We start from the raw sequence: 19,884 nt of genomic DNA, 5'->3' as shown, positions 1-19,884 counted from the left end.
CAAATTTAACTGAAAACTAGGCAAAACATGATTTTTGCATGATTCACATATTCAGTTAAAGACTACAGGGAAGTTTTCACTTTTCCTTTACCTGCTATCATTTTTGTAATGAAAACTCTTAACTTCTTCATCTGCATTGGGGTTTAATTTCAAGGTGCCTAACTCAAGAGTATATATTTTTGTAAGTGGTGGCAAGGCTTTTAATTGGATGAAGTACAAGAAAATAAGTGTTGCAAATGCTTGCTACCAAAAGGTAATTTTCATAGCTTGTTTTTTTGGCATACCAATAGTCCCCAAAGACATGGTAAAAGTTCTGTAAATAGCTCATAGATATACAAGCTCATGGAACTCATATCATGCAGCAAAATATGCAACAGTTTACATTTAAAAAGTTATACACTAAAGCATTAATTGAAACTTAGATCTCAAACACTCACACATGTGATAATAAGATAAAATAGTGATCTCATCTGACATCGCAACTTAAAACAAGCCTTTATGGTGGACTCATGCTATGGATAAGCTATAAAAGTCTTTTCTCCCAGGTATATTACTCTATTAGTTACTATGGGACTAGATTGATTAGATCTAAAGATAATACTGCTACTTATTTAGACAAATAAAGGCCTAATTTGAAACTAGTAAGTGAACAAGGAAAGCAAGTTAGAAAAGGAAAGATCAAAGCACTGTAGACAAGAATGCAATTTCAAAGTTCAGTTAGGGCATTCGTTTTTTGTTGTTTTTTTTTTTTTAAGTCACACATGCTATATGACCAAGTGTATGACTGTTAACAGCAGGCATGTAGACTGTCGTTAATGCAACCTTTCTGGGTTACCGAGGCTACAAACTGCAGATCTCAGCAAAGCTGTGCATTTAGGCATTGAAATGAGCCCGTTTTCCCTTGGGAGACCAACCTCTAGCCCTATTGCAAGACAGACAAAAGCTTGATGAGTTCATCTGAGACAACTGTGAGGCAACAGTGATCAAATTTGGCAGTCTGAAGTGGGAACATTTGAGTTATTTCAACTGTTAGTGGTATTTCAAGGAAATTACAACAGGCTGCTTTGTATAAACATAGTAAATTGGTCACAATAGCAGGAAGAACAGGAATGTGTTGTCTCTTTCTCTTCCCTCACTCTAGACTGTTCCTGCAAATGCTGTATTACTTTCCCGTCATTTCACAAATTGAGATACCAACAAACAAACAAACAAATCAGTTGTCTATAAGTATCCCTTTTTTGACAAGAAACCAAACCTTTCTCTTCTGTCTCCATATTACAAAAGAATGCTGCATAGCATTAGCTGTTGACTTTTCAGTGGACTTTTAAAGCAACATTAATCAATATATCCTTGGATCTTCCAGGCTAGATCAAAGTGCAAAATTATTCTATTTCTCAGCACTGTTAAGTTTCCAATTGTTTATGTGGTCAGCAGCATACAAGTTTTTGCCAACTATGTTGAGACATGAATTCATCTGAAATTATGGTATAGGCCTAGTTTCTAACTTACTTTTGAGATATAATTGAGTGATTGAATTTAATAGTATAAGTATACATCTAAAAAAAAATCATGTTTAGACTTATATACATAAACAATTTCTGTTAAATTACTTAATACCTCAGTAACACATGGAAACTTCAGATGAGTTAAGCATTACAAGAAATGCTCTGTCCAGTATTTTCCACAGAATAAGAAGAGAGATCTAACAATGTGTATATAATACAAACAGTAGGATTCAGTCATGTGTTTTAAGATTAACAGCCTTTTCACAAAGCAAAGAGAGAAAGCATGTTTATGTTTTATTGACATAAGTTAAAGGGAAAATGTAGGTTTGGCTTTGACTGTGGACTGAAGGGTATTTCATGTGACTGAATATTGCTTACACATTTGTAACTACATCAATTATCAAATTTAGTTTTAGGAAGGTCTAAGAAGAATGGCTTATAGTACTGTTTCTCCTTTAGCTTTTTTTTTTTTTTTTTTAATGTAAGATTAAAAATCATCTAGGAATTTCTGCAAATAAAATTGCCTTTCTTCTCATTTAGGAAAGGCACTGATGTTAGTTAACGACTGATAAGAGATCTCGCCTTCTCCATAATTTCATGTCAATACAGTCATGGATTTTGATCATTTGTTATCTACATGAAGTTCATAAAAGGCTTCTGGATAACTGCATTTTTGTTGTTGTTTTTATGTGATGTGTGGTTGCATATGAAATACATCTCACATAGACTGTTCTGTATTAACTCATTATTTTAACCATGGGAAACAGAACAGATTGACCTCAGTTGTCCTCTAGAGAATTGTACTCCTAATTTGATTTGTGTTTTATTTTAGCTAATTCAGCAGTTCCCCAGGTTTATGTGTTTATTTATTTAAAATTCCCAAAGCTATTCTACTTGATTTATATGTTCTATTATATTCATCTCTAAAAACAGTATAACATTAATGGCATAGACATCACAATAATCACAGAGATACCAAGGTACCACGAAGGGTTCCCAATGTAAGAACTGTCATTGCTTAGTATGAAGATGAACTTGAATGCTTTTCTTCCAAGAGTCCCTGTGACATTTTTAGAAGGGGAATATGACAGTATCAGTGACTATTCAAAACAAGAACCCATGGAAGAATCAAAAGAGAGAAGTTTTTATTGGTCATGGGGTTCAGAACATTCTGCTGCAGCTTAGCATGAGACAGCAGGTTCCTTTGTATGCTGTCAGTAGTATTTTTAGCAAAATCTCATTTTCAAATGTTTCTTTTAAGAGAAAGAAGAGTTTTATCTTTTCTGTGGAAATTTCTTATTTCTGTAACCTCTGTCTTCCTTCTCTTTCTTGAATCCATGTCCTTTTCTTTTTTGCTTACCTGTTCTTGAAATAGTTTCCACAAGAAATTTGCCAAGACCTATTCATTACATTTATAAAGAGCCATCAAGTGTCAAAAGTCCAGCTAAGTGTCTGCAACTTGTAGTGAAGTCATAGGCAGAGCAGGCCTCATGAGTAAGCAGAAGAGTACAGGCTTTACTGATAAAGATGTTGGATGTCTCCAAGTGACAAAACTCTGGATTGTTAATGGTACATTGTCTGGTAAAGATAAGCAATAAATACACATTGTCCTATTCTTGATTAGCTGGTATGTTCTGAGTTTTTTTGTTTTGTTTTGTTTTGTTTTTTAAGATGCATTCTGATAGAAGAAATGGTGATATAGGTAAGAATAGTAATATCCAAATAAAGGAACGAGAAAAAAGTAAAGCTTTCATTTTTTGTTTGTTTGTTTTGTTTTACTTCTGAATTTTACTTTTGCCCAGCTGAATACCTGAAAATTATTTCAGTATATCTGCTCTTACAACTTATTTTTCCAAATGTGCTTCTGGGTATATATGTGCATGTTTTAGAATGATTTCTAATGTCATACTTGAGATGCTGAGTAGAAGTTGTTTAGTCATTTGTGAATCATCCATTTGAAAAGAACATTGGAAGCAAAGAATGGGGTAAGATGTGGGGTATTGTGGGTCTCAAATCTCTCTTTACAATGGAGGATTATCTGGTCTGATATTTGACTGCTAACCTAATTATTCTTCTAAACAGGTATTATTCAGAACTTTGGATTTAAGCCTCCTGTTTAAATACACTAACCTGCAGTCAAATTCACTTAATTGGATAAATCACAAAAACAGTCAAGTGCATGTACAGTAGTGATGGATAAAATGAGTCAAATCACCTCAGCAGTTCTTAGAGGTAGTAATTCCTGAAAAGTTATAGATTCTATGATTGCTCCTTTCCTGAGGAGGGATGCCAACATAGTTTTTTAAATAGTAACAAATGAAGACATCAAAATTCAACATTGCACCATATTTCACCAACAGAAGATGCCATGTTTTGTGTTCAGTTCTCCACTTCTTGAGCTGAACTTCATTTACAATCTGAAAGCATGATATATCCATAGGATTAAAAATAATACCACTAAAATAAAATAAATAAATACAACCAACAAAAAACACACAAACCAACATTTAAATCTATGAATTTTCCAAACTAAAGAGCACACATTAACAAAATCTGCGCTCAATTATATAAGAATAATTTCCTTATGTTGGAGTCTATTAGATTGTGGAATAGTTTCTCAAGGGAAACTGTGGAATCCTAATAGCTGGAGGTAGTTTAAGCTGTGGGAAGGAAATTTTAACATGTTAATAGGGCTGGACAATGATTTTAAACATTGTTTTTGTACTCTAATTTATGTGTAGTAAGGAGGGGGATATTCCATGTTGTACTGCTGTGACAAATTGCCTTGTGAGCTTCAAAATTCAATGGGCAAAATGTGAGCAAACTGGGTAAACAGCACTGAAGGCAGATGTGAATATTTTATAGTGAATGTTTGTTCAGTATAAATATTTCATACAGGATAGCTACAGACATGCAATTCATACAGTGAAAGTTTATTTTAGATAGAACACTGAGCCTGCAAAATCTACTGCAGTAAAATAGTAATGCAATGATCTTTAACTGACAATCCTACTTCAATTAACAAAACATTCAGTATTCTTTTATTTCTCTTTCCCTTTTTCCCCTCCTTTATATTCCCTGGATATTTAATGCCTTACTTAGTGGCCTAGAGAGCATATGTTCTTGGTTAGGGACCATTGTTTATGAAATTGTTACAGGTTTCAGATTTCTATGTGGCAAGCAGAACATCCAGGCCCCTGGATGGTAGCAATTGGAGCCATTCAGAGGTAAGTAAACATTAGAGTGAGGAATTTATGGGTCTACAGTTCAGCTCTATAGTACAGTTCTCAACGTGTTTTTTTTTTGTTTTGTTTTGTTTTGTTTTGTTTTGTTTTTTTCCCTCTTTTGTGTGTGTGAATATATTGCTTGACTTCAAACACAGCTGAGCAGTACCTGGCTGTAGGTAGAAAAGAAAAGAAACAACATCTGGAAATAATAACTGCTTAGCCATTAGTCTAAAGCCTATAGTAAGCCCTAAAAGAATATTCAAGTTTAAATCAAGAAAGTTGTTCTAAGTGAATTGCCCAGAGCATCTCACCCTAAGCAAATAACTAGAATAAAAGAAACAAGGTGGAAGGAGACATAATTAGAGGACTGCAGTACAGCATTTCAGTTACTTAATGAATACATGAAAAGGAAAGAAAATATATTTTTCTGGTCAGCCAAAAAGCCTGTGAGTGGCAATTGGGGTTATGTTAACAACATTACACAGCAATGCACACATATAAAATAATGTCCTTCCTTTGCCATGCCGTGTATCCTCTATTATCACAGAAGAATGTGGGAAATTTTCCCACAATTATGCAGTCAATTTCACCATTATTTAGGCATACCCTGAGGCTAAAGAAGGTATTTCAACAAAGAAGATCTCAGGGAGTTCTCTTCTGAAAAGCTCTGATAGCTGTTTTTCATAGTTTTGTCTGGGATAGAGTTAATTTTCTTCTTAGAGGCTTGTATGATCACTTTCATACCACATTCATACTGTGGTATGAATTTTTGATGAAAATAGCTGTGTTAAAACACCTATGTTTTCTGTTGTTGCAGGGCAGTACTTACACAGAGCCAAGGACTTCCTTATAGTAGGACTTCTCCTGACCCACGAGCACCGCCAACAGGACATGCTAACAGGACAGACTGGCAGCGCAGGCAGTTTGCACAGGGCAGTTCAGGCAGGACAGGGAGGAGTGCAGGGAGGATCCTCTCCTCCCTTTCATACGTCCCTTTCTCTTCCTCTCTCCTCTGGGAACTCTACCTTTTATAACTTATAATTCATCATAGTGGGCACTCATCGCAGCGGCTGGGCTGAGGTAGCAACCCAAACTGAGGGGACATGGCCTCTTTGGGCTCATGTGGGCAACCAGGTGGATCCCCTGAGGGGCGAAGTAGCAGTCCAGACTGGTGACTGTGGGGAGCTCTGGAATCTGGAGGTCCCCCTGGGTCCTGAGGGAAGAAAGGGCTGTCGTGGGTGCAGGTGTGCCCTGCTTGAGAAGATGGCCAGGCTGCAGTGAGAAGTCGGTAGCCTGAGGGGCTCCTGGGAGACTCTGAGGGAGACGGATAGGAAGTGTCAACCTGTCCCTACTGAGGCCTGGCAGCCTCCTTCCTAAGTCCCTGCAAGGGGTAGTAGCCGATCCAGCTGCTTACCTGCAGGACAACTCTTGCTTCTGCTAATAAAGTGATGAAAGAGTGGCTCTCATTTCACCTTTATTGGGTTACAGATGCTGAGGAAGAGAGATTAACTGTGGATTAACTCTTGTAGTTCTGATGGGCTGTGGAAGACCCATCTGAGGCACAAAAGAAACTTGACTGGTGCTGAACAAATAAATATTCAAAATTTCAATAACTTTTTTTTTTTTTTTTTCTTAAATCATCTGTTAGTTTATTCTGGCACACAGAATCTCCTATTTATCTATATAAAGAATAAGTATTTAAAAAAAAAAAAAAAGAAAAAAGAAAAAAAAAAGTTGGTACTTTGGCTTCTTACCTGAAAAAACAAAACAAGACAAACAAAAAACAAACAAAAAAACTGTTAAATCTCTTGGACCATACAGCTGTGAAAATATTCCTGATACAAAAATATACCAAAAATATACTATTCACACACAATGAAATTTTACAACAAATGAAAGAGGGCACAGTATCAGTAGCCTCAGTAGCAATTCAACATGAAACAAGTTTCATCCTAGTCAGTACTTTATATGGTTTACCTCACTGTAATACATAGAAGCACTCCAGAAATATATTAAAGAAGATGAACAGTGATATTTACAAATCAAATATGTATCAGGGAATTGCTACTTATATTCTGAAAAGGAACTCAGTAAAAATTCAGGAAAAAAAAAAAAAAAAAAAGTGCCAATCCAATTATTTGGGTTTGCTTCTTTATTTAGGTCTGGAGAAGGAGAAAGTTCTAAGTTCTTCATAAGATGATGAAAGAAGGATAATCACAGTAGTCGAAGTAGTTAACTCATTAATTTTACAGGAGACCTCTTGGTTGTTCAGGAAAATTTCATCCTTTTTCAAGCAGACTTTGCTTTACCTGAATTGATATGTTGGGTTCTAGGTTCTTCTGTGACATGAGTAATTGAAAAAGCAGCATATTGATATGATACTTAATTTGTATGTTTCTTATTCCCTCCACACTAAGCCCAACAGTACATCATACTGAAATGATCTACTTGACATTGCATAACCCAGAAAAGAGTGAATGATCTTTGCCTCTTTTAAATAAGAAGAAATTATGTAGTAGTCTAAATTTCTAAGTGGAAAATAGGATTGAAAAAGCATTTCTTCTAAACGAGACAAATATGCATTTATGTGTATCTTTATATGCCCCCAAAGTATAATTATCATAAGTTTATTGCCTATCATTATGAATAGCTAAGAGAACAAAGCCCTATTAATTTCTGTCTTCTCAAGAACTTTATCATAATGGACCAGTAAAGTACCTGACCTAAAACATTCTTTATTGGTTATATCCTTTCTCTCTGACATTGTTCCTGAGCTCTTGAACCAAAAGACAATTGTTTTCACTTACCCTTTACACAGGCACAACTTTCATTTACTTTAATGGGAGTTTTGCCTGGTCTGATTCTCTGACACCCATATGATGCAGAGGAGTACATTGCAGAGGAGATGTTTGTAATGGCCTTTAAAGCTGTCAAGAGCCCAAATGAAAATGATGTTATCTCAGAGAGAGCTTTTGTGCAGCATTTTATTTAGAGCATTGTCTGTGTGTTAACTTTCTCTCTAGTACACACAAGAGCTAAACTCCTCTGCATGTTATGTATTTTCCTCCCTACTGCTATAGTGTATGCATCTGTGTTGCTGCTTTGAGTTTCTGTTCCTGATTTGAAAACAAAGTGATGTTGTTAGATGATTCAAAATCTCTCACCATAGCAGGATCCTCTGCACCAGACAGTTCAATTGGCCTATCAGCTTTGAGGGGACATATTCTTATGCAGTCCATAATGCTGACCATGCATTGAACTTTCAGTTCAGTAGTAATATCCAAAGCTATTTAATGATTACAGTCCCCCTTACCCTTAAGCACTAATTATAAAGTCAAATGGAAAGACAAACATATTCCTATGACAAACATGGTTTAGACAAGAGCAGTATAGGTACGAAAGGCACAATTAACAAACAGTTATTTAGAACTATTTAGAACATTTTATACTGTCCTGCATGATATCCTTGTCTCTAAATTGGAGAGACATGGATTTGATGGATGGACCACTCAGTGGGTAAGGAATTGGCTGGATGGTTGCACTCAAAGAGTTGTGGTCAATGGCTCAATGTCTAGGTGATCAGTAATGAGCGGTGTTCCTCAGAGTATTAGGACCAGCACTGTTTTAAGTTCTTTGTTGGTGACATGACAGTGGGATCTAATGCACCCTTAGCAAGTCTGCTGATGATATCTAGCTGTGTGGTGTAGTTGACATGCTGGAGAGAAGGGATGCCATCCAGAGGGACCTTGAGAAGCTTGAGAGGTGGGTTTGTGCAAAACTCATTAAGTTCAATATGGCCAAATGCAAGGTCCTGCACCTGGGTCAGGGCAATCCCAAGCACAAGTACAGGCTGGGCAGAGAATGGATTGAGAGCAGACCTGAGGAGGAAGACTTGGAGATGTTGGTTGATGAGAAGCTCAACATGACCCAGCAATATGCTCTTGCAGCCCAGAAAGCCAACCATATCCTGGGGGGCTGCACCAAAAGAAGTGTGACCAGCAAGAGGAAGAAGGTGATTCTTGTGATTCTCCCCCTCTACCCTTGGTCAGGGAGTGCAGTGATAAGACAAGGAGTAATGGTTTTAAACTAAAAATAAATAAATAAATAAATAAAAATAGATTAGATATAAGTTAGACATAGGGAATAAATTAATTACTATGAATGTGGTGAGGCACTGGAAGAGGTTGCCCAGGGAAGCTGTGGATGCCCCATCCCTGGAAGTGTTCAAGGAAAGCTTGCATGGGGCTTTGATCAACCTGGGAGTTTGGAACTAGATGATTTTTAAGGTACCTTCCAATACAAGCCATTCTATGATTCATTCTATGATTCTTCTGAAAAGAAGCCAGTCAAATCTAAAATGATTTTCTAAGTAACAGAATGACCTACTGAAAGTCTAAACAAATTTTCAGTCTTCAGAAGGAGTGAATATTGTGAACACTACTGTACTGCTAGTGTACTGTACTACTTTTTTTGTTTGTTTGTTTGTTTGTTTGTTTTGCCTTCTGCTACAGAGCATCTTAGAGTGAGCACTCTATAATCAAACTCTACAGGAGAATATATTTGGACACTGTTTCTTCTATGTGACTAAATCAAAGCCTTTCAATGTTTCGAGTGTATGGCATTACTGAATGAAAAAATGTGAAAACTTATTTTTAAGCTGTCATAGTGTATTAAATGAAATTTTGTATATAAAACCAAGGGCTTTCATACATTATAGAAACGACCAAAAATCTCAATGATTTGTCCCAGTTACCTTCAGTATTCATGACATTGTTATATATTCAATGCAGAATGGCATCAAAGGCTGAAGGCTTTAATTCATCCACTGTTTCACAGGAGATAAGAGACTTCATAAAATTTGGAATGAAGCAGAAATAACAATGCATGCTGATAGGTATTTTTAAGTTTGTAAAGTATAATAAGACCTTATAGAATGACTGAAGAATTACACTGTTGAGAAAATTCAAAATGTCTATGTAAATATGTAAAAATTAAGGAACTCAAGATTTTTTTGTATAAATATTTTTCAGCATTTGTTCAAACACAACCATATCTGGTATCATAAACAAATGCCAACAAAGTGCTTTGCATCTGGGTTTAATTGTCATTCCTGAGAAGTTTTTTTCAATGATAACAGCCAGAATTAATGTTGAGAAACCTCCATGAATTTGGAGTTGAATTAAAATTTTAAATCTAAATCATCCAATATCCTGACAAAATAATTTATTTCAATATCAGACACAGGAATCTGGGCTGCAAAATCAGAAATGAACACTAAACATGGAGAAACTTTAATCACAAATAGAATATTTTCTCACTACAATGATGTCTGGTTAGAATCTGTTTAGTTACCTAATTCCTTGCTTTTGACACATACAAAGAAACAGTTTTATAGCATGGCAATTTTAGTGTGATGCTTGTGACCAAAAAAAATGTGTGACTTCTATGAAGATCAAAATAATATATATGACTTTGATGGTGTACTACTTAGTCAGAATTTATGTTTTATAGTGTAATTCAAAAAATGACCAAATCTGGTACAGGCATATAGATTAAGAACTGGCATATAGATGAGCTGAACATTACAGAGTTAGCAAGTAGTAACAACCACTCTGATACAGGAGAAAATACCAAATAAAACAAGGTAAAATCAATGCTTCCTTTATTCCCATCACATACAGAACCTACAGAGAACTTAGTGATTATTTGCTTCATTGCGGTCAGCAGTGGAAAACCACAATTAAACATTAACATTTGAGAAAAAAAAGGTTACAAATGTTTATGATATTTAGTGTTATAAATAGGAAATGGTAAAAACAGATTTTTTTTTATATTGATCTTACTACATTGACTCATAAAGACCTGTGTGTGGGTGTCAGTGTAGATGTGAGATGTGATGTCAGTGTAGATGTGAGGAAAATGAAGACTGGATTTAAAAAAATGTAGAGAAATTCTTCTATCTCACTAAATGGCAGGTATTTCTTCAAGAACTGAGGATTTTTATTTTATTCTTTTTTTTTTTTTTAATTGAAAAGAGCAATGAAAATATCACCTTTCAAATGCAAATTATTGTTATTTTCTAAGTCTAGTACAATAGTGACTAGTATAACAGAGAAGGAAGCAACAGTGTTCCTGTCATAGAATGTATTTACTTTGGCATGTTAGTAAATTTGACAGATAACTTTATCACCAAAACAGGAGAAAGTATCTTTAAGTGAAAGCCTTATCTTGGGTGCAACCTGAACCTATTATGATCATGCCATAATTACACTACAATGAAAAAATGGAACTTTTGTAATCTACTAACATGCCCCATAAGTTTATCAGTTTCAGTGGCTACTGAATGCTGTTTTTCAAGATATAAATTGATAAAATAAGTGACAAATTATATTTCCTTTCTCTGATAAAATTACTAGCCATAGATTAAATGTACATTTGGGTACATGTAGAGTTACATTAAAGGTACATTTAGGTTTTATATTCTTTCACTCTGGACTTATATCAGAACCTGATCAGATTGATCACAATTTGTGATTAAAGAGCAGTATAGAATGATAGAATCATTCAGGTTGGAAAAGACCTCTAAGATCATATACTGCAACCATTAACCTAGCACTACCAAGTCTACCACTGAACCATGTCTCTAAGCACTTCATCTACACGTCTTTTGAATACCTCTGGGGATGATGACTCAGACACTTCCCTAGTGAGCCTGCTCCAATGGTTCACAACCCTTTCAGTGAAGAAATGTTTCCTAATATCCAACGTAAACCTCCCCTGGTGAAACTTGAGGCCATTTCCTCTTGTCCTGTCACTTGTTGCTTGGGAGAAGAGACCAACCCCCACCCCACTACAACCTCCTCTGAGGTAGTTGTTAAATAAGGTCTCCCTTTAGCCTCCTTATCTCTAGGCTCAAAAATCCCATTTCTCTCAACCATTCCTCATAACACTTATTCTCTAGACCCTTCACCAGCCTCATTGCCCTTCTTTGGACATGCTCCTGCACCTTAATCTCTTTCTCACAGTGAAGGTCCCAAGACTGAACACAGTATTTGAGGTGCGGCATCACCAGAGCTGATTACAGGGGGACAAGAACTTACCCAGTCCTGCTGTGACCTCCCTGGCCCCACTGTTTCTGATACAAGCCAGGATGCTCTTGGACTTCTTGGCCATATGCAGCATGGTTCAACATTCACAACTTATTATCTCAGCATAAAGATGATAGTTTTCTGAACAAGGGACTAGGCCTTTTTGTATTGGGATTGTCTTCCACCTGTATGTCCATGCATAAAAAGAAAGGTAAAACAAAGAAGAGAAAGAAGTTATACTTCAGCATATATTAGAATGATTCACACACAAGGACAATATGTAACCAACAGGACTACCGTGGCTTAAGTTCAGTTCTTGTTTTATTTCAAGAAGTTGGCACTCCAAATGAAGGTTTGCAACAAAATCATAGTAGAACTCACTGTATTAAATGATTACAGCAATCTATACCAAAACCTCATCAAATCTATTTTCATTTCTAAAGTTGGTTCAGCTAAAATTGATTTTGTAATTTTCTAAGATTCCTGTACTATTGTCATCTTAATTAAAGCTACTTTTCTTTGTGGGTTGCCAGAGGTCTGAAAGCCTGAATAAGGGTATATCATTTCATCAGTAAAAATACATTAAGCCCAATTTTTCTGGAACTGTCAATATAACTTGCATACAGAGCAAAACATAGCTGTACAGTACTTTGTGAGAAAACCCGATGAGAAAAATGGCAATCCTGTCAGTAGTCAAGGAGCCACAGAAAGAATTAGAGGCTGCATTTGGAACAGCATTTGAGTCTGGAAGCTATTTTAGAAAGCTGGAATTGTAAAAGTAGGACATGGAAAAATGTATTTAGTCATTCAGTTTCCTTTTGTTGATGCAAGACTGTTGCCTATGGCTATCTTTATTTTAGGGCTTTATCCACCTACTTTGAATTTCTTGGTGCTGAAAAACTACATATGAGTTCCAGCAGACTTTTCTTTTTACGGTATTTCCATACCTCTTTGCACCATAGCTTTTTGAGAAGTTGTATTTGTTGATGGAAGTGAAAAGTGCAGAGGTAGCAATGAACATGGAAGTTATAATGATAGTAGCTAGCACTTCACAGAGATCCCCCAAATAATCAGCTCATTGTCCATTCTTTCTCCATGTTTTTAATGCAGATAATGAATAAAACTAGTCACAGGAGCTACCCTGTCGGGCCCTATCATATGCTCTTCTCCATGCTAGAAAGTAATGGTTAAATCCTATCCTTTTCTTTCTACTCTTTAACCAACCTTCAGTGCATAAAACAAACTTTTACTAATCCTATGTCAATACAGGATTTTTTTTTGTTTGTTTTGTTTTCCTTAACAGCCTTTGGTGAGATCAAAGGCTTTTTGAAAATACAAACACATTGGACCAACTTTATCTTATTAGTACCTATGTTTATTGGCATTTTTAAAGAACTGCAGCAGGTGAGAGAGAGAGGATTTCTCTTTACAGAAGATATTATAAAATAATAGAATATCCCGAGTTGGAAAGGACCCACAAGGATCATTGTATCCAAATCCTGGGTCCCCAAAGGACCACCCAAAAATCAGACCATGTGTCAGAGTTATCCAAATGCTTCTTGAATACCGGCAGGCCTGGTGCTGTGACCACTTTCCTTGGAAACCTGTTCCAGTGCCTGACCACCGTCTCAGTGAAGAACCTTTTCCTGATATGCAGCCTGAACTGTCCATTGCAGCTTCAAGTCCTTGCCTCAGGTCCTATCACTGGTCACCACAGAGCACCCTCCACGCCCCCTCTTGAGGAAGCTGTAGGCCACAGTGAAGTCTCTCCTCAGTCTTCTCTTCTCCAGGCTGAAGATATGCTGAATCTTTCCCAACAAACTGCATGCATCAATGTGCTCAAATATTTTTTTGTTGTTATTCTTATTACAGACATGACCATCCTATCATGGTAGAAGTTGGAACTATTGCTCTCTAATAGCCATGATCTTAGCTAGATCTCTTTCCACAGATAGGATTCACCTTGACAATCTTCCTGTCCTGTAAGCAGTATTCAGTCATTCAGTTTCCTTTTGTTGATGCAAGAGTGTGGTTCTCATAACCACAGAATCATAGAATCATAGCATCATAGAATCAAACATCATAGAATCATAGGATAGTTTGTGTTGGAAGGGAATTTACCTCCAACCACCATGACATGCGTAGGAATACCTTCCACTAGATCATGTTGCCCAAAGCCCCATCCTACATGGCCTTGAACATGTGGTGAATTATCATCTGATCCTGGTGAATGATGAACATCTTTTTTTTTTTTTTTTTTCCAAATATATTCTGTTCATTGCTCAGAAATTATTAAATTTCTCTGACCAACGTGTTACATAAAGACTGCGGAGTGTGTCCAATGCCTTCAGTGGTGAAGACCATCTCAAACAATTCATTGAGCTTATCTGCTATGGTCTTACCATAACTGATCGCTTTTTCACAATTTTGCCTCCATGTGGTCTCATCAGACCTCATGCTTTTGGTATGCTTAGAGAAAGTTTTACTATCAGTATGAGGTATGAGCATATTTTGCCCGGTGCTCTACAAATTCTGTTCGAGTTTTCTTTATTTCCTTCTTACGTATGAGTTCCATTTTTTTCTTGACTCTGCAGTTCTTCATAATTGGAATTATTTCTTATATATTGACCTTTTCTCTGTGATAATCTTAACTTTCCTTCTGGACTGCTGTCCTAATGTAGGATTTTGAGGTCTTTTAGTTATTTTGCTTTCTTTTTTAATTTGACATTCATTTTAATTGGACTTCCAAGGAAACCTGTTCTGGGTAGTGTCTGGTGGATTCTCCAGTGGTTCCTCCTGTCAAAAGAGCTTCTACACTTCTTAACATACCTGAAACTGTCTGAATTTTCAACCATCTTCAACATTCAGTTCCTCCAAATATCAAAACTCTAGTCTTCTACCTCTATGTAGAATTAAATGGGTTTTCAGAGTTCAAGGAGAATTTTTCAGCTAAAAAAAAAAAAAAAAAAAAAAAAAAAAAAAAAACTTGAAAAAAGAATGAAAGCAGTTGTGGTTAAAGTAGACAAAGAAGTAGATTGTCATCTGAACAAAAGTGGAAGTTTCTTGAAGCCCTGAAGTCTCATAATGACCTTCAGTGCAGTAAGCATGAGTCAGAGAAATACCCATGAAAAGCTGATGTTATATCTTGCATAGCTGGCCTAACTAGATTATTCTAAACCCAGGAGTTTTAGGAGTATCAGAAATGAGAACAATGGCATCTTTTCAACAGACAATTTATTTATTTTTTATTTATACCCCCAAAAAGCATCTCTTTGTAGCCCATCTTCACACTCTTTGTTTAGTGATGCCCTCAATTCCCAAACTATGCAATGTTGAAAATATTCTCCTGAAAATGTCAAAAAATATTTTTCCAATTTCCTGTCTTTCACAGTCATCAGTAGTATATCTTTTCCTGTCCTTAAGATATGTGGTTTATGGAACAAGTTTATACAAACCATTCACTGATTGAAAATTCAGTTTTAAAAGCAGTATTAAGTAGCAAGTTAAAAACAAAAAAGCAAGAAAACAAACAACAACAAGAAAACTAAAAACAACCAAAATAATTAGAAGAAAGTCTTAAAGAGTACTCCTTTGTTCTGTGGCAATATAAAAAGGTAGCTAACTTCTCAGTATTGCATGGGAAAATGTAGAAAGGGGAGAAAATGTATTTTTAAACTTGGGAATGATTTTATTTGATTGACATGTAAAATACAGTCTAAATTCTAAAGAACTTAATAGGCTACAAGCATAAGTAGGAATTGAATTCATTTCTGTGTTCTGTCACATCTCTAGGAAAATTATATGTTCATTCTTATATAAGCAGGAAGATGAAGAAAGCACTTGTTTAAGGAAGTTGGAAAAAACAGGTTCATCCATGTTATTGTTATTATTATTATGTGTAAGTAGAAAAAGAATTAATCATCATATTGTTCCTAAATGATATATCCCCTATATACATAGCAGTTGCTCTTGAGAGAAACTGAAAACAAAAATTACGGATGCTTATCAGTCCCCTCACCCCCAAAGTGAGTCAGTATAGTTCCATTTTTATGAGAGTTGCCACAGGTTGAAAATTTGAAATTTGTTTCTTCTCGTTCATGAAAAAGACTTTTTTTTTTTTTTTTTTCCTAGCATGCTATGAATTTACCTTCTATAGGTTCACATATTTCACATATTTTGCTAACTATTTTGTAGATCTAGATTAACCCTTGATCCTCTTTGCTTCTGATTCCTTTGAGCCCTCTTCGTCCAACTTACTATAGGGAAATATTAGGTTTCTAAGAAGTAAAGTAGAATAGATTTTAATGTTAGATAATTCTTAAAACTGTTAATATGTTATATTTTAAAGCTACAGTTAATAGGTCATTGGCCACAATCATTTTAGTCTTGTTTAGTAAAGTAAATATCATTGCTTGCCTCATTAATATTCAAGTAAAAAGTCCCAGTTAGCGCTAAACCCAGAAGCAGAAAAGTCTAATTTTCTGAGTTAATATTTGAAACTTTCAGTGAAAGCAGTGAGTTCTGCATACTTAACACATCATCAGGATCCATCAGGTATGTTAATCATATCTATCCAAGTTGTCGCTTTATGACACTTACAGCTTTAAAATTTATTTTTGTGAAGATTATTGTATTTTCTTTGTATTACAAAGACATTTTCTGACCCCAGGAAATGGTTTTGCACCAGAAGCTAAAGTGAACTTGAAATCTCTTGTGAAGGTTGAACTGTTCAGAAAATGTTTCTGTTGCTTTCAGGATTGCATCACAGCAATGATGATGGCCCAAACAAGACCTTCAGTCACTGATACCAATTTATTACTTTTGTAGGTAGTTTTGGACAAGCTGCCCATATGAAGACAACCAAAGTCCCATGTTAACTCTATCCACTCACTCTCTGCTATTTTTAACTTAATGTATTGATTTTTATTTTATTTTATTTTATTAATTTTTTACCAACTAAATCAGTGTGGACACAACAGAAGTTAGCATGGTTTTCATCAGCATTATAAATTCAGCTTGGGATAATATTCATTAGACTATGCTGTTGTCATCCTGGACTGTGAAGGATTCTCAGTGGTGCTGACAGTAGCACGCAGATATCTTAACTGACCCACAGCCCAACTACCCACAGCTACCAAAATTATAGACATGCTTTCCTGAACCACAGCTGAAAAGTCTGGAGAGGAGCCACTTCTGATTTAGGAAATCTATGTTTAATGGAGTTACCTGCTGGAAAAATACTAGGATCCAGAATGAATATGGGAATGTTTAGGGAAGGAACTTGGATTCCACTGTTTAAATTTGTTTTACATGCAAACACAAGATGCCTCACAACCTTGCTCCACTGGGCTCCCTTTAGGACTGAGAGCTGGCAATATCGTCCAAGATACTATACCCTCCCAGTCATCTAGGTGGGTGAGAAAGAACGTGCATGTCAACACATATGAACTCCCACTAGAGCTTCTTGGCATTTTCAGTCCACTTTCTCGTAAGACAGCAGGAATGCTAAGGTGTAAGTGCTCCCCTGCTAAGGGCCCCAGATCCCACCACCCTTACTCAGGCTAGTCAGTACTCTACCATGAATAATAAGAGTGATCCCCATGTGACAGGGTAATTCAGTGCCAATGAACATCGTGGATTTTGGTCTTATAATTTTTCTCATCCCCTATTCTTCTAACTTAATGTCCACTTCTGACATGTTACAAGGAGACTTGTACCAAGGTATCTTTATGTCACTCAGGTGCAGGGACAGCAAATCAAATTCCAGTCTAGGCTGTTTTTTGTTTGTTTGATTGTTGTTTGCTTTAATTTGGTTTCATTTTTGTTTGTTTGTTTTCCTTTTTAAATTAATTTTATGTCTAATCTCAGTCAAGTAACATTTGCCATTGCAGAGAGAGTCCATCGCTGAATGTTCCCATGACTAATTTTCCTTCAACCCATAAAGGCAAACAAGACTTGATTTCCTGTTATACTCATTTCTGCAGATTGGTGTGTCCAAATTCTTCAATTTCTTTATTCAGATAAAGTTTCCTTGGAAACAGCAGCCCACATGCTTCACGTGGCTTAATGTATGTACTACCAATTGAGAAACAGGAATTGCAACCAAGCATTATTTAATGATTTGTTAATGTTTAAATATACAGGTAATTACTTTAGTAGTTTTTTCTTACTTCTATCTCATAGCCTACACGTTGAGGAATCATTTAAAAGATGAGTATCAAAGTAATTATATAATTAGGAGTCAGGCCAGTAGGTTTGTTTGAAGAAAACACAATTATGAAATCAATACTGCAAGATTTAAATTTACTGATGAGATCCTCAAGATGGTTTAATATTGAGCAAGTCTGTGGTAGTTCAGGAAACATGAGATGAAGAAAAGTTTCAGAGATGTTTTCAATTATTTTGCTCCTAGAAGAGATTCCCTAGAAAAGATCCCCCCCTCCTCCCTCCCCCCTCAGGCGTGGGGGGATTCTACATCACATACATAATGTGTCTGGACAAACTGAGCAAAAAGCAGATTTGCTTTATATGTATAAAGGGTGCTTGCTCATGATTTCTTACTATAATACCAACATTTTTCCTAATATTTTTAAAGCCCTTCTCTTATGTCCTATTCTATTTGCCTTGACTACTTTATACAGTTTTTAGAGTAGAATTGCATGACTTTCCCACCAAAATTAGCCAAGTAAAAAACAACTTATGTCAGTCAAAACATCCTCTGCCAGATCCTAGAATCAAAACATAGACAACAAAAGTCCATCCTGAGTCCTTTATATAAATCTTATCTTATTCTTCATCTTCCCTTCAGAATAAAGGCTATATATTACCTTTCCTCAAATACTTTAAGGTGCTAACCCAAACGAAAAACAGACTCTCAGAACATACAGTAAACTTTAGAAATTTAGTGACAGCTAAAAAGAATTGGAATAAAGATAAAACTACTTCACTCTGGTAATAATGGAATATGGAGCTTTTTATTACCTATCACAGGTCACTCTTCTACTTCCAGTTGAGGGTAGTAGTGGCCCTAGAGTGTTACTTTCTGACAGCTTTTTAATGATCTATATAAAATGAGTTGCTCAGCTCACTGCATTTTCCAGTTCATAGGTATATAAATATACACTTTGATAAGATTTGGCACCATTTTGACAAGTCTTACTTGAGAGGCCAGGGAATGAATGTGACATATCTTGACCTAAGAATGTCTCTTCCAGATTAGGGCTGAGGTAAATAGGTAGAGAAGCTTGAATTTGAATACAGACCCTGTATTGATTTTGTTCAGTGATGACTTCAGTCTCTAGAATTTTTGATATTAAATTTCTCACCAACTTTAATTTAATTTAGAAGTCATTTCAAGAAATTGATTTTCTCTTCATAAGTGATTACATTTTATCATTTGGGAACAGGGAAGGCTGGAGGTGGGAGATACTGTTAGTTGTTTTTTAAAACAGATACTTTTGTCCAGGTGAGCATTCAGGCTCTCAGATGATACCTGTTCCATCAGGGTGAAAGTTTATTACTATCAAGAAGCAAAAAGCTGAATGTTTTTGCACCTCCAACCGCTGAGGGTTAAAATCGATTCTTAAGTTCAGACTTTTGCAAGAACACTCAACAGAACAATTAAATTCTTAATAATGAACTAAGCCCTTAATTATATAACTGAGCATGTACTGATGGTGCAAATGGAGGATATTCCAGACATAGCCAAACTCAAAGCTTTATGGCTGGGACATAATTCATTTTGGTTCTAAAGGTCCATAAAGGGGCAGTTTTCCAAGGAAGAGATAAAGCAGGTGAAACCTTGCCCATTTGTTCACAGTGGAGATCCTGCAGTATTTTCTCTTTTTTTTTTTTTTTTTTTTTCCTTAAGTGCATGAATATAATGCTTGATGCAAAAATGCCAATTATTACAACTGAGCCTAAGCTTTTGTTGAGAAACAGCTTTTCCATTATAAACCTGGAAAGGATGTACTTCTTATCAGACAATTGTTTACTGTTTGTTTCCATTGTTTAACAATATATAAGTAGAAAATAAATAAAAAAAAAAAAAAAAAAGAAAGAAAA

At 35.8% G+C, this 19,884-nt stretch overlaps 1 long non-coding RNA gene across 2 annotated transcripts; it reads right to left on the bottom strand.

Moving 5' to 3' along the window:
- Nucleotides 1–752: 752 nt before the first annotated feature.
- Nucleotides 753–14,776, bottom strand: LOC118168541. Of its 2 annotated transcripts, none has more exons than XR_004751636.1 (4): nucleotides 14,650–14,776; nucleotides 7,540–7,659; nucleotides 6,147–6,223; nucleotides 753–922 (listed from the first exon to the last, which is right to left on the bottom strand). It is a non-coding gene; the product is annotated as an uncharacterized LOC118168541 (long non-coding RNA). The 2 variants fall into 2 exon arrangements; XR_004751635.1 differs by lacking the exon at nucleotides 753–922 and adding an exon at nucleotides 1,999–3,183.
- Between the last annotated feature and the right edge of the window lie 5,108 nt (nucleotides 14,777–19,884).

The sequence above is a fragment of the Oxyura jamaicensis genome, chromosome 5 (assembly GCF_011077185.1).
Source record: "Oxyura jamaicensis isolate SHBP4307 breed ruddy duck chromosome 5, BPBGC_Ojam_1.0, whole genome shotgun sequence".
In the NCBI taxonomy this organism is placed as follows: domain Eukaryota; kingdom Metazoa; phylum Chordata; class Aves; order Anseriformes; family Anatidae; genus Oxyura; species Oxyura jamaicensis.
The sequence above is the reverse complement of the archived record's forward strand: the minus strand, read 5'-3'. Positions and strand labels throughout refer to the sequence as shown.